A 14077-nucleotide genomic window follows, 5' to 3' on the forward strand; every position below is an offset into this window, starting at 1 on the left:
TTCAAAGGAGGTCACTTTGTTAGAGGTTAACTAAAGCTCTGGTGGCTCTGTTTATATGAATCCTGGTAGTTCCCTGGGGACTAGCAGAAGCTGGGATAGTCCCCTTCTGAGGCCAGGGAGCCTGGTGTTATTTCAGTCACGCTCTCCGTGCAGCCGTTACTCAGTCCTTCAACAATTTGGCATTGTGGTCAAGCAAAGCTGACGCAAATTATTATACAAACATTATCATTGTTGCATTTAGCTGTTGCAGAAGATTTATAGCTTCACATAATCCCATAAATCATTCAAAGAGCCTGGAGTTTCTCAAGTACAAGGAGGAGATTTCAGCTGCAGCACTTGCAGAGCCAGAGAAGACCTGGTGAATGAGGCAGCAGGTGAATCCTGCAAAGTCCTCCCTCCAGCCTCCAGTGGTCAGGGGCTTTCTCCCACTGGGTCATATAAGTTTGAAGGTACCAACCCAAGGGCTGGACTAGCAAGGTCTTCCAGAGTGTGTAGCTTTCTGGCCCAGCACCCAGCAACCCTGAGTGCAGCTCAAAACACAGGTTACATGTAAGGTCTCTCATGGGTTAAATAAACAAGAATAATTTCTCCAGTTTTGGCTCCCAGTGTATTTCTCGATTCATTTGACAATTCATTGGATGAAGAGGAAGGAAATGTTTAAAAGCTAATGTCCAGTTTATAGAAGAAAGTTTAATTTATACAATCCTAACTCGTGCTGTTGAGGGAAATGAGAGCAGGAAAGCAAATAAATAAATATGTAACTTTCATTTCCTTTCTACTAATTTGGACATTTTCTAGGTCATGTGAGGCCCCCCAGGCTAAACTTTCTAAAGTGAAACTGTAATAATTATAAAGAGAGCATGGAGCACAGTAAAGATGCAAAAAATACTTTGAGACAAAGCTGTTTGCCTTCTAAAAAAAGAACCAGAAATCTCAGATGATCCATTTTAATGGTGAGATCCATAGCTCTGTCTTGTTAATTCTGTACAAGAGTGTGTTGAGATATAAAAAGCTTCATGAGTCATTTGTGCTACTGCTGTGGATTTTTCACAAACCTTGTGATCACCTGTCTTCATGAATTTGTAGTCACATCGGCTAATCTGTGCATTTTTGATTTGATCTTAAAACGTCAAAGGACCAAAATTAGTGAAGCTAAAATGATGTTTAAAGGAAGGGGGGAAACATATGCAGATAAATAACAAATTATTATTATTTTATTTTGATTAATGCTGTATATAGATTTGTATCAAGCTCACCTAATAATTTTTATTTCAAATGGAGGAAATGTTTATTTCAGCATTTTCAGATCTTTCTGTTGGTGTTTTAAGATGACCCAAAAAAAAAGTGATAAAACTTGACTAAAAACCATATGAAAACAATGAAGAGTTGTCTTATCAAATATTTTTTATGAGTCTGGACATGCTATTTTAAAGTCTTAATTTGACCAAGAAAATAAAAATAACTCCAATTTATGTTGCTTCATCCCTTAATAATGTTTCAGCACAGCTTCTTAGCCAGAAGTTAATCATTAGCATAGCCTTAACTATGTTTTCATAGTACCATCTGAAAAGACACCCAGTTACACAAACTGTTACAATATTTTATAATGATTGTTTATCCAATAGTTATTGAGGATGGAAATCAAGTTAGGTTATAATATGACTGCAAGTACAGTTTTATGTATTTTAATCACTTGATCACTCACACACCAAGAGTTCATTGGTGGTCCAATCATGGTCTAATTAAACACTTCACCTGCAGAATGAGCAAATTTCTGGACACAGAATTCTTTAAACACATTTTAAGTACGCTGGCTTCAGCTCAGCACCAGAGGTTTCAGAGGGCATTTAAAAATCTCGCAAAGTTTACAAAGTTGGCAAAGATGATATTTCATTGTCATTTCAGTAAAGAAGGATGTAATCATTTTTCATTTGAAATTATGTGCAAACAATGTTTAACTAATGATTAATAAAATCACATGGTTGAATTTTCCAGAAGACTTAATATATCAAGATTTGTAATTCAAAATATATGTCTGGATAGAAAAATTCAGAGTTACGAGGGTAGGTAAATATTCTAACCTTTCATATGGTAATATTTTTACAAATACTATAAATTCTCCATGTCTTATTACAAAGCAAATCAATTCCTTTCCCATTTAAAGAGAAGTAAAAATAGCAGTTAGCATTTTTCCAAACACCACTGAAAGAGCGTGAACTAATGATACTGTAATAAACAACATTTGCATTACTGGCATTGCCCGCCAGCCTTTTCTAAAACATGTAACTCAGAAGTCTCTATGCTACCTGACAGTTTGCCAGTATCACTGAATTCCTGATCAACGACTAGGTTTTCACATAAGTGTTCACTTATGGAAAATGGTACCTGAGCAGAAATTAGGCAAGTGTATGCAGAATTATCATTCTTACCGCCATCCAAAGCTCCTGCTAAGTACTGAAGATTGTTAGACTGCACAGTAATTTTTTTACTTTACAAATTGACAATTCCCCCAGCATGAGTAGGTCAAATGATGTTTCAGTCTTGGCAAGGTAACTGTCCCACAGCTGACTCTGCCTGCAATACAGGAACGACATGTTCCTTCTAAACACCCAAAAGGCCAAACACATCTGAGATAATGTGACGCATCAGACTGAATTCCTCCCAAAATACCCTCACAATGGCAGCTTTTACTTAGCAATGGGCATCACCAGCAGGTCGAGGGAAGTGATGTTTCTCTACTCAGCACTGGTCAGAAAAATCTGAAGTAGTGGGTGCAGTTCTGGGGTCCCCAGTACAAAGAGAGATGGACATACTGGAGATGGGCCATGAAGATGATTAAGGGATTGGAGCATCTCTCCTATGAGGAAAGGCAGAGACAGCTGGGACTCTTCAACCTGAAGAAGGCTCCCTACTGTGAAGGAAGGTTGCTCCTGTTTACTCTGGGTGTCTTACACTGACAGCTTCAGAAAACAAAGACATGAACATTTGGAGTGAGTTCAGGTATCTCGAGGTGTCACACACTGAGCTGTGTAATCTTACCAGGATTGCCAGTCCACTGCAAACTGCTGCATAATTTAATGGATGAGAAAAGCAGTTCCATCAGACAAATGCACTGCTAATCTTCACAAGTCTAGTAGAGCAGCAGGCTAGTGAAACAGGAAGCTTTTTCACTTTTTTTCCTGGGTGTCACCCATAATTCTCTCAGTCACGTTTGACAAGTTCACCAATTGTCAATCTCTCCCTTCACTTTTGGTCTCTTTCACTTACATTCTAGTAAGCTTCAGATGTTCTAATTGTAAGTCTATACAAGAATGAGGTCAGAAGCTTTTTCTGCTGACATTCTCTTTTAGAACAATCTCTAGGACAGCCCATTACATAGAAGGGAGCTCTGTGCTTTCTCAGGAATCAAATAACTTACATACAGTTTCTGTACAAAGCTGTGCACAGAGCTACCGTTTCTTGGAGTGCATCACTGAAAGCATACTCGGAGAGGTAACAGTTTGTATCTGGCAGATCACTGACATACACATGCATCAGTCATGCAAACACAGCATGCTGGAACTGGCTTTAGATATTAACAAGCTACCTTTTTCCTCCCTGTTATAGCTTTCTTATTGTCACGAGACAGAATCTATTAACATTTTCTTTGAACACGAATATGCATCATTAACACACAGCAATTTACTCTTCTCTTACAATTTACCAAATAAATGTTATAAATAAGCTAGTCAAAGGAAATTACTTAACTGTGGGAAGAAATCTCATCCTAGATACATCCGTGTAAATGTAAAAGGGCTTCAGGAGGTTAAGGGAATTTTTCTGTGGAACTGAGAGAACTTGGCTTACTTACTGTGCTTTACAGGGTGCTGATAACTTTCACACAGAAAGACACCCATTAAACCACTGGGACAAATAGCTTCCTAGCCTGGAGGCTGGCTGAAATCCAGGAAAAGTCTTATGCATCTGACAAGATACTTAAATGGAATTTAGTTTCGTAAATCCTAAACTGAGACTGACAAAATCCCGTTTCAACAGCCACATCACCTAAACCTAAAAGCATGCATCTTCTGTAGGTAATTTGCTCTTTTACTTTGAAGTTCTTCAGGTATCTGGGCTCATATACCCAGAAACACTTCAGCACTGGGTAAACTGACACCTTCTTTACCATTCTTTTGAAGTCCACATGTTCATCTGCTGAAGCTGCCTGACAGATCTGATCTGTTAGGTCTGATAAGTCTGAATGTGTTTTGGCTAGAAAATATTAAAGTGGAATAGTTACATTTTTTTTTTCTTTGAAAAATGGTAGAAGGAGAGAAGGAAGTTTATGACAGTGGCAGCTGTCTGTTACGTAGCAACCTGCCCTCATCAAGGAGAGAAGACCTAGAGTTTGCCTCAGTCTGAAGAGCGTCATATCAGTATCTATCTACTGTGAGACTTGCCATGCTAGAGTGAGGTACTCAGCACCTCTTATTTTGATGCTTTACCACTGCAGAGTAAAGCACATGGGGTACTAGAAAAAACAAGAAAGAGAAAATACTCTGGGTCAGTCAATGGGAGCAACACCCCACTGGGAGACAAGAGTCCTGCACATGGGTTCCTGCTATGAAGACCATTTTATACATATTTCATACATATTCAGAAAAGCTTGGAAAAAATAAAGGAGTGATTCTAGAAGGTCTTTCGGTCCCAGCTGAATGTGAATCTACAAAGCCTTGCTCCTCCTCAGAATCATCTAGCACAGCAGTTCCTCAAGATTTTGCTGCCAAATATTAAAGGGAGGTGTGGGGGGGTGTGAATCATGAGTCATTACACAGAATAATCTGTACCCTGGTCTTAAGACCTCTGTTTAGAAAAGTAAGCATGGGTTTGTGTATTTGTGTGATCTGCCCTGCAGCGGTGACCCCTGGAAACGCTGTAGCACAAGGCCAGGCATCTGCATGCCAGAAAGCTAATGAGTGCTCTCTAAGGCACTGTGCTTGAACTCAGCAGAAGTCCTTGCTTGGACTCAGTCCAGTGTGTTAATTTATGAACTGAAAAGGGTCTGGGAATCTGCTGCATAAATCCCAAGCTAGTAGTAGAATATGCATATGTAAGTTACATACACAATGAACTTTAAAAATTAAGTACATGTAAATCAGTTTATTTTGCACACAAAATTCAGTTAGCATGATAATTTCATTAATCCCATGTGGTTTTCTCATACCCAGCCACAGGGATTTCCCTTTTATTGGTGTTAATTTCAGTGGTAAGTATGTGCCCTTGCTGCTTTCCCATTCTTCAGCAGCCCATCTGGCTCCACTACAGAAGACATGCTTAGATCACTAAGAAGCTAAGCAGCACCTGTTCCACATACATTTAAGCAGAAAGGTATGTTGTCTTCCCCTGAGCCCATGCCTCCAAAAGCAGTTGCTGTACTCAGTGTAGGTAATTTTCCACAGTGTTACGACTGATGAGGTTCAGCCCTTTATAAGGCAGAAGTGCCAGGGATAAGTATCCTCCATTTCCTGCCAACATTTTGTCATCTTTCTTCTTTTACTATGCTATACAGCCTCTAAAAGATATCGGGTCATCTCACAACACCCCAGAAGGTTATTTGTTTTACAAGTCTATGGAATTTTTAATGATTTCCACAAAATAAAAGGAAATATGTTGTGCTTTAGATGTAGGTCACGATTCATTGGCTAATCTGGTCTATTAATATCCTTAACAATATTCAATAAATAATAAAATTAGATAATTAGTTATCAAAAACAAGAAAATAGACTTCACTACCATTTCTTAACTGCAACAACAGCACATTAGAATGGGAGATAAGCAGAACTCTGATACAAAATCCAGCTTGATTTGAATATGATACAGAATGATAATTAATTTCTGCTAGAATTCTGATCTGTTAATGTAGTACGTGGACATTTAGAGTTTTGAAGTTATTACTTGTCAGAGTGCATATAAAAAGGGTGAATCTCTGCATACAGTTGGGTTTAGGCTCTGAAATATCACAGTATCACAGTATCACAGTATGTTTGGGATTGGAAGGGACCCCAAAAGATCATCTAGTCCAATCCCCCTGCTGGAGCAGGAACACCTAGGTGAGGTCGCACAGGAACATGTCCAGGCGGGTTTTGAATGTCTCCAGAGAAGGAGACTCCACCACTTCCCTGGGCAGCCTGTTCCAGTGTTCTGTCACCCTCACTGAGAAGAAGTTTCTTCTCAAATTTAAGTGGAACCTCTTGTGTTCCAGCTTGATCCCATTACCCCTTGTCCTATCATTGTTTGCCACCGAGAAGAGCCTGGCTCCATCCCCATGGCACTCACCCTTTATATATTTATAAACATTAATAAGGTCCCCCCTTAGTCTCCTCTTCTCCAAACTAAAGAGACCCAGCTCCCTCAGCCTTTCTTCATAAGGGAGGTGCTCCACTCCCTTAATCATCTTCGTTGCCCTACGCTGGACACTCTCCAGCAGTTCCCTGTCCTTCTTGAACTGAGGGGCCCAGAACTGGACACAATATTCCAGATGTGGTCTCACCAGGGTGGAGTAGAGGGGAAGGAGGACCTCTCTCGATCTACTAACCACCCCCCTTCTAATACACCCCAGGATGCCGTTGGCCTTCCTGGCCACAAGGGCACAGTGCTGGCTCATGGTCATCCTGCTGTCCACCAGGACCGCCAGGTCCCTTTCCCCTACACTGCTCTCTAATATGTAATCTCCCAACCTATACTGGAACCTGGGGTTGTTCCTGCCCAGATGCAGGACTCTACACTTGCCCTTGTTAAATTTCATTAGGTTATTCCCCGCCCAACTCTCCAGCCTGTCCAGGTCTCGCTGGATGGCAGCACAGCCCTCCGGCGTGTCAGCCACTCCTCCCAGCTTAGTGTCATCAGCAAACTTGCTGATAGTACACTCAATTCCCTCGTCCAAGTCGTTAATGAATATATTGAATAATATTGGCCCCAGCACTGACCCCTGAGGCACTCCACTAGATACTGGCCTCCAACTAGACTCCGCACCATTGACTACCACTCTCTGGCTTCTCTCCCTAAGCCAGTTTGCAACCCACCTCACTACTCTATTGTCTAGACCACACCTCCTCAACTTAGCTGTGAGGATGCTGTGGGAGACTGTGTCAAAGGCTTTACTGAAGTCAAGGTAGACCACATCCACCGCTCTGCCATCATCCATCCACCTTGTTACATTCTCATAAAAGGCTATGAGGTTGGTCAAGCATGACCTACCCTTGGTAAAGCCATGCTGACTGCCCCTAATAACCCTCTTATCCTTGATATGCCTTGAGATGGCACCAAGGACAAGCTGTTCCATTACTTTCCCAGGGACAGAGGTGAGGCTGACCGGTCTATAATTACCCGGGTCCTCCTTCTTGCCCTTTTTGAAGACTGGAGTGACATTTGCTTTCCTCCAATCCTCGGGCACCTCTCCCGTTTCCCAAGACTTGGCAAAGATGATGGAGAGCGGTCCAGCAATGACTTCAGCCAGCTCCCTCAGCACCCGTGGATGCATCCCATCTGGACCCATGGATTTATGAATGTCCAGACTATTTAATTGCTCCCTAACCCAGTCCTCATCGACTAAAGCAAGCTCCTCCATTGACCTGGCTTCATCCAGGGTCTCAGGGGTACAGGGCTCCCCAGGACAGCCTCCGGCAGAGTAGACAGAGACAAAGAAGGCATTAAATAATTCTGCCTTCTCTGTATCTTCTGCCACCAGGGCACCCACCCCATTCATCAGTGGGCCTACATTGCCTCTGGTATTAGTTTTATCTGCTATGTATTTGAAAAAGTTCTTTTTGCTGTCCTTGACCCCTCTCGCCAGCTGTAATTCTAATTTTAACATCTTAGACCTCCTGGAGGAGAAAGATGAGTGCATCTGAAACAATGCCTATAACTCGGTAACCGTGTTGGACTTAAGAAGGAGTAGAGTAATGAAATACTATGGAACATTTTTAATACATGGTGGAGAAGCTGATTCTAAAAAGTGAAAAACAGTTGTAGAAAAAAAAAAAGTTTCTGTAGAATTAATGGTATATTTGGTGGTATCAAGTTGATGGTATAAAATGACATGACACACCATTCTAATACATAGTTACAGTTAAAGGCAAATAAACTACTGGAATATATGAACTAAAGGACATAAAATACAATGAAACATGATATTTGCTGTCTAAAGCAAAACCTGATTACAGGCTGTACTTGGGTTAAGCTGTGGATTTTTTTGTTTTCTATTGGAAGACCTGTATTGTTTTGGGGACAATATACCAGTTGGAAACCAGAGGGAGTCTAGAATTTAAATTTATACATAATATAGATAAGCTAAGAAATGTTCAACTTAATTTTTACTAGAAAAGTGTTCCTAGTAAGCCTATAGCAGTAATTAAAAAATCCCCATCTTATAAAAGATGGAACTTATAGAAGACTCAAACTGTGCAAGTTTCTATGAGGAATTACATTCGAGAAGAATATTCTTTGTAAGATTATTAAGAGCAAATGAAGAAATCGTGAAGAATTATTTCACTGTGACTACACCAAGTGAGTGGAACCAGCAGAACCACCAAAAGAGATAGCTTATATTAAGCAGAAACATGGAATGGCTCATGACCTTGCATATTGAATCATGTGCAGGTGTCATATTTCGATTGGTTTTATTTCTAACAGCAGTGTGTTTCCTTTCCAAATCCCATTTATAGAAGTATTTCGAACTATGTCTACTGGGATTAAAAAACAGCCTGTGAGATCCCCAGTTGTGCTGTTTAGATACAAGGCAGACTTGGTGTGGATTAAGCTGAACTGCTCTGGTGTCTTTCTGCACCCCATGTGCCCCACCAGGCTGGGACACCTCTCTCATCAGAGGTGGGGTGTGTGTGCTCAGCCACAGCCCTGCATGCTACACAGGGTTCAGAGCAGGGCTGGCTTTCATTTTGCCAATTCGGAGTATCCTGCCTTTGTTTGCAGCTGCAGGCAGTCCTCCCTAAGCACCCATAGATGCAGCCAGGTGTGCACAGGGATTTGGAAAGTGCCAAGACATCCCACTGCTGATGGATAGAGATCAGGTGAAGAGACTCTGGAAAATGCCAGTACATGTTTATCTGCAAGTTCGAGTGTCTTAAAATCCTAGCAATCTCAGTCTTTGGAGTGTATTCAGAGGGGCTGAATTTGGTACCCTTCAGAAAGTGATGGTGAATGGGTAAGAGAGGCTGTCACTCCAAAGCATCCCTGGGATCCCAAGGGATGCGGGAGGAGAAGAGGATCAAATGCCTGGAACATTTGATCTGGACCTGGTTTACATTTCATACTCCACTACAACCTCCTGTAAAGCACGATGATACTTTCCATAATGATATCTGTCATTATATTTGCATGGTCTTTGGAAACATAGTCATTAAATAGTATTGGTTTCTTGAATTATTATGATTTATAGTCTGAAATTTCCCTCCAAATATGCATCTTGTCACATACCTTTGTGTATGAGTGTACTTCTGGAACTAGTAGCCGATATTCTAACATGGGTATGATCCTATTCAGCTTTACTTTATAATATTTTGAGGCTTTTGAACTCATTTGTGCTGGTTTTGTGCTGTTAATCTGTCTTACCGTTTATTTTGCTGAGGATAGTTCACAAGCTTCTGTGACTGATCATTCAGAACCTATATTAGAAGACATTTCATTCTCGAGTTGCTTACCCAGTGTCTTGCTATTTTTAGGGGTGCTCAGGTACTAGCCAGTGACCTTATATTCAATTTTTATGTAGTTTTCAATGACCACAACATTTTATCTCTTTAAAGGTGCCTTTCTACCTGCTGGAATTCATTGCACAGGATACACTTGACCTTCTGGTGTAGCAGTTTTCCAGTCCCTTTTTATAAATCTTGAAAAATTCTGAAATTTCACCTTTTTGTTAGAATCTAATCCTCTGAAGCCTTTAACAATGAATGTAGAGGTTCAGTGTCATCTAGAGTCAGGAAGTTAAATGATAAAATATCTCATTTGTGGTTAGGCAAAGTTAAAATTAGCCTTTAACAAAAGAAATATTTGCAAAGCCGAAAGGAAGGAAAAAAAAAAAAAAGAATTCAACTCATAGGGTTTGGCTCATCAGCAAGGGTCCTGTTTAACTGTTTAACCCTTCCTCACACAAGTAGCCCTTTTTTAGTCCAGAGTACCACTGAGGTAAACATACAAACAAGACAGCCACCCCTAATATGTTGTTTTGTTCTCAGGAAGATGGACTATCCCTTGATTTAATTTCAGCCCTATGGGAAAACATGAACTTATGTTCAAAGATGTTACTGAGAGCCTTGGAATTCTTCTTTCCTGTTTTGTATGAATAACTAATTGAATGGGAAAACTAAACAAAACAAAATAAAAAACACACCCCCCCCCCCCAAAGAAAAAAAAAAAAAACAACAAACACCAAACCAAACCACCACCAACAAAACAAAAAAAAACAAACCAAAACAACAATAACAACAAAAACCACAAAAAAAACCCCAAACAACAGCCTTTCAATATATTACATACCCAGCAATACCCTGTTAGCAGTGGGCAATTTTTTTTCATTTATGCTTATTGCTTATGGACTTGGATTTAAGATCTCTGTGGGGAAGGGCTTTTTGTTCTTGCTGAGGAGAGGTTAAAGATGCATAAACACATTGAAAAAAGAAAAACAAAAGAACCCAAAAAAACAACACAACAAACTCCTAATGTCAATGAATACAACCTCCTAAACTGAATGTGGCTTGGAACTAAATAATATTGGGAAAGACTCAGCTAATTTTAAGTACCTCAAAGTTAGCAAATTAGCTGTCTGAGCTATGCTTGTCATGTTAGCTCCCTCAGTCATCAATCAGTCTCATAATTCAACACGTCAAAACCCAGAAGAACACTTTAAGAGAAGTAAGATACATTGTCATCAAAAAGTAATTTACCTCTCTTCATAAACCATATCAATATCCATCTTGGTTTGTTTGGACTAGATGCATAACTTTTAGATAGCAGGATAAACTAATTTAGACCTACCTAATGTACTTAAATTTTTACCAAAACTCCAGACTACGGACCTTGACTTCAAATTTTTGTTGCAAGAACAACCTTGTTTTCAAGTGCAAAGCTGAAGAAGAATGAACACTTGGTATGTAATCATTATTTTAAATTATGATATTAAACATATGAATTACACATTAAAAAGATAGGAGAAGCAGTGTCATATTAGAAAATCTCAAACTTAGTATTAGCACAAATGTTTTCTTTTACATTAAAGAACTTAAGTAATTGTTAGGCAGATATCTGAACATAAAAGTACAGCTGACACTGTAATATTTTGAGAGAGAAATGAGCAAGTGAGAACACATGCTAAACTGAAAAACGTTGGGCTCATTAACAATGCAACAATGGAAATTGACACAGCACTATTATTTCAGTGATAACTTTATGTAAAATGTAATAAAAATGCTGCCACAAAGGCCCCATATTTGGTGGTGAGCACCTTCAGCAAATCCTGGCTACTGCCAAGAGAGGAGACTGTTTAAAATGTAGACACTGAGAAAACAGAAGGAAAGCATTATCAGATTGGTAGTACCAGGGAACAAAAGCTATCTACCATAAAATCTTGGAAAGATTTTGTTTTCATTTACTTTTAGATAAACAAGTTACCACAGCTTCAAACACTTCACAAGCTCACTTAGCTGTCATCTGTAACTGTGAAACAACGTTGCCTTCCCATCCTCTCATAGAGCCCTCAGTCATTACTCCTTTTTTCTTACTGCAAACTGCAGGGTGAAGTTTTGCTTAGGTCTGCAATCATGGCATGGAAACCCTTTTCTGATTTCATTTGCAGAACATTTGTTAGATAAAATTACATAGTACCATATGCAGTCCCTCATTCACAATGAGAATCAGCTGAATAAAGGCTTCTGCTGCATGGTAAGCAATAGCATTAGACTACTTCATGCTGGGTAATATCTGTAAATATATTCCATTAGGAAGATATTTCCTCCAGTTGAAATTACTGGTTTACCATAGTTAAATAAAACCTTATGCCTAAGAAATGCAGACAACCTCCCTTCCCAGACCTCTAATGACAGGGCGAAACAGAACATGAAGAGCACCATGTACATTGTGCTACCATATTTGTCATTATACTTTTCAGCCACTCTGAAATAATTCTTCTCTTTCTCATGGCTGATGGTAAAGGAAAGCCAACACATATGGTATTGTTTTGGCTTTAAGGCTTTTGACACTGTTGCGTTGAAATTCACATTTGGAAGCCAAGGAAATGTCGGATAGAGGAAATCATCACAAGGTGCACACGTATGTGAAAAGTGATTCCCAAAGCCATTAGCAATTATTTGCTTCTGAAGTATTCAGGAAATTTCTATTAGCATTCAATAAATACCTATGTTGGGTTTGGTTAATACCTTCCTGAAATCGTAGGAACAGAATATACGTCTATGAAGTTGGTGGGTTACACCAAGCTGGGATGCTGGCAAATACACTGAAAGAATTAGACACATGGCCAGGCAGAAGAGTGGCAGATTAGGATGCAGAAGGTCACTGAGATTTAAAAAAGTAAATAAGCAACAAACATGATTCTGATATTAAAAGAAAAAAAAAGTAATTATGTGATTCATTAAAAATTATGGAGTTGTAAGACATGCAGGATAATTATTCTTTTCTAACTGGCATGGAAAACGCCTCAGCTAAAATACTGTGCCCTGTGTTTGGCAGAAGGTTTTTAAGAAACATATAAGCAAACTGGAAAAGCTAAGGTAAAACAGTAAGAATGACAGAAAAAAAATATTATTTTTGACAAAACTGAGGCGGAATTAGGTTTGTTCTCTGTAGAGAAGAGGACAAGCTAGGAGGCAGCTGGAAGGGGAAGGAAAAAGGGAAGACACAATAACAGTACTGTAAAGAAGATGACAACCAGTTCTACTGGCAATTGATGCCATAGGCTGGATTTAGGAAATGACTTTTTAATCCTCAGGGAGGTAAAGCACTGTAACAGGCTGTCTGCGGAGATCACGGAATACATTTCATTCCAAGAGGCTGCAAAGATGTACCTGACCCTTCCTTAGCACATGACAGGCAGACCTAAACAAACCTATTTACGTATTTGTTTTCTCCTTTGTTTTTGAACTTTGTATGCTAAAACCAAAAGGTATGAGATAAATATGCTAATAACACACTTTAAGAAACATATGCTTTGTCTGTGTCAAAAAGATTCTTTAATGCATTTGGATTTGCAATTGTTCTAAAGCCCCTGGAATATATATGGTTGTCATAACATCAAACTTTTTGTCCATGCCCACCTGTCAAAGACCGGGGACTATGCCATTATCTCATCCATACCAGTAGCACACTAACTTCAGCTTCTAATATTCTTCCCCCCACTATTCCTCTTCAATACCCTTTTGCTTGGTGCATCCTTATGTGCAAGACTTTCTGATGACAAAAGCATCAGAGAAATGACAAAAGTAGCCAAGAGCTGGGGTTACACCACAAGGACCACAACAGCCTGTTGTACGTACAAAATGAAATCAGTGTCAAGGAATGTAGTTTAAACTGGGTTGTGAAACCGCCTTCTGAATATCTGTTCCTTTTGAGTGTAACCACACAGCTGATCATTAAGCACCAAGACTACGATTATATGGAAGTGATGTTGCAATTCTACACCAGTTCTGTTCATCTCCCCACACCATGTGTGGCTGCTCATGGCCTTCATGATGATGTCAGTGTTCTAGCTTGTCTCATTTCATTTAATTGTCTTTAATGGCTTTTCCTCTTCTTTGAATCGTGAAACACAGCCAACAGAAAATCTTTTTCAGTGTCAGTGTTGACCAATGCCTGTGTTGAAACTTTATGAGAATTTTCCATTTGTAAGCTAATGAATGATTAATCCCAGTAAGGAAAATATTGAATTACTTCCTTTCTATTTTTATTTTGAAAGTATTGTATATGACAATAATTAGATATATGTGCTCTAAATGCAGAGTCCTAGTGCTTTTTACTTCATAGTTTTATACAAATATAATTAATAGGGTATTAATTTAATTAAATGTTAACATAG

This window comes from Streptopelia decaocto (assembly GCF_964273445.1).
Source record: "Streptopelia decaocto genome assembly, chromosome: 1".
NCBI lineage: Eukaryota > Metazoa > Chordata > Aves > Columbiformes > Columbidae > Streptopelia > Streptopelia decaocto.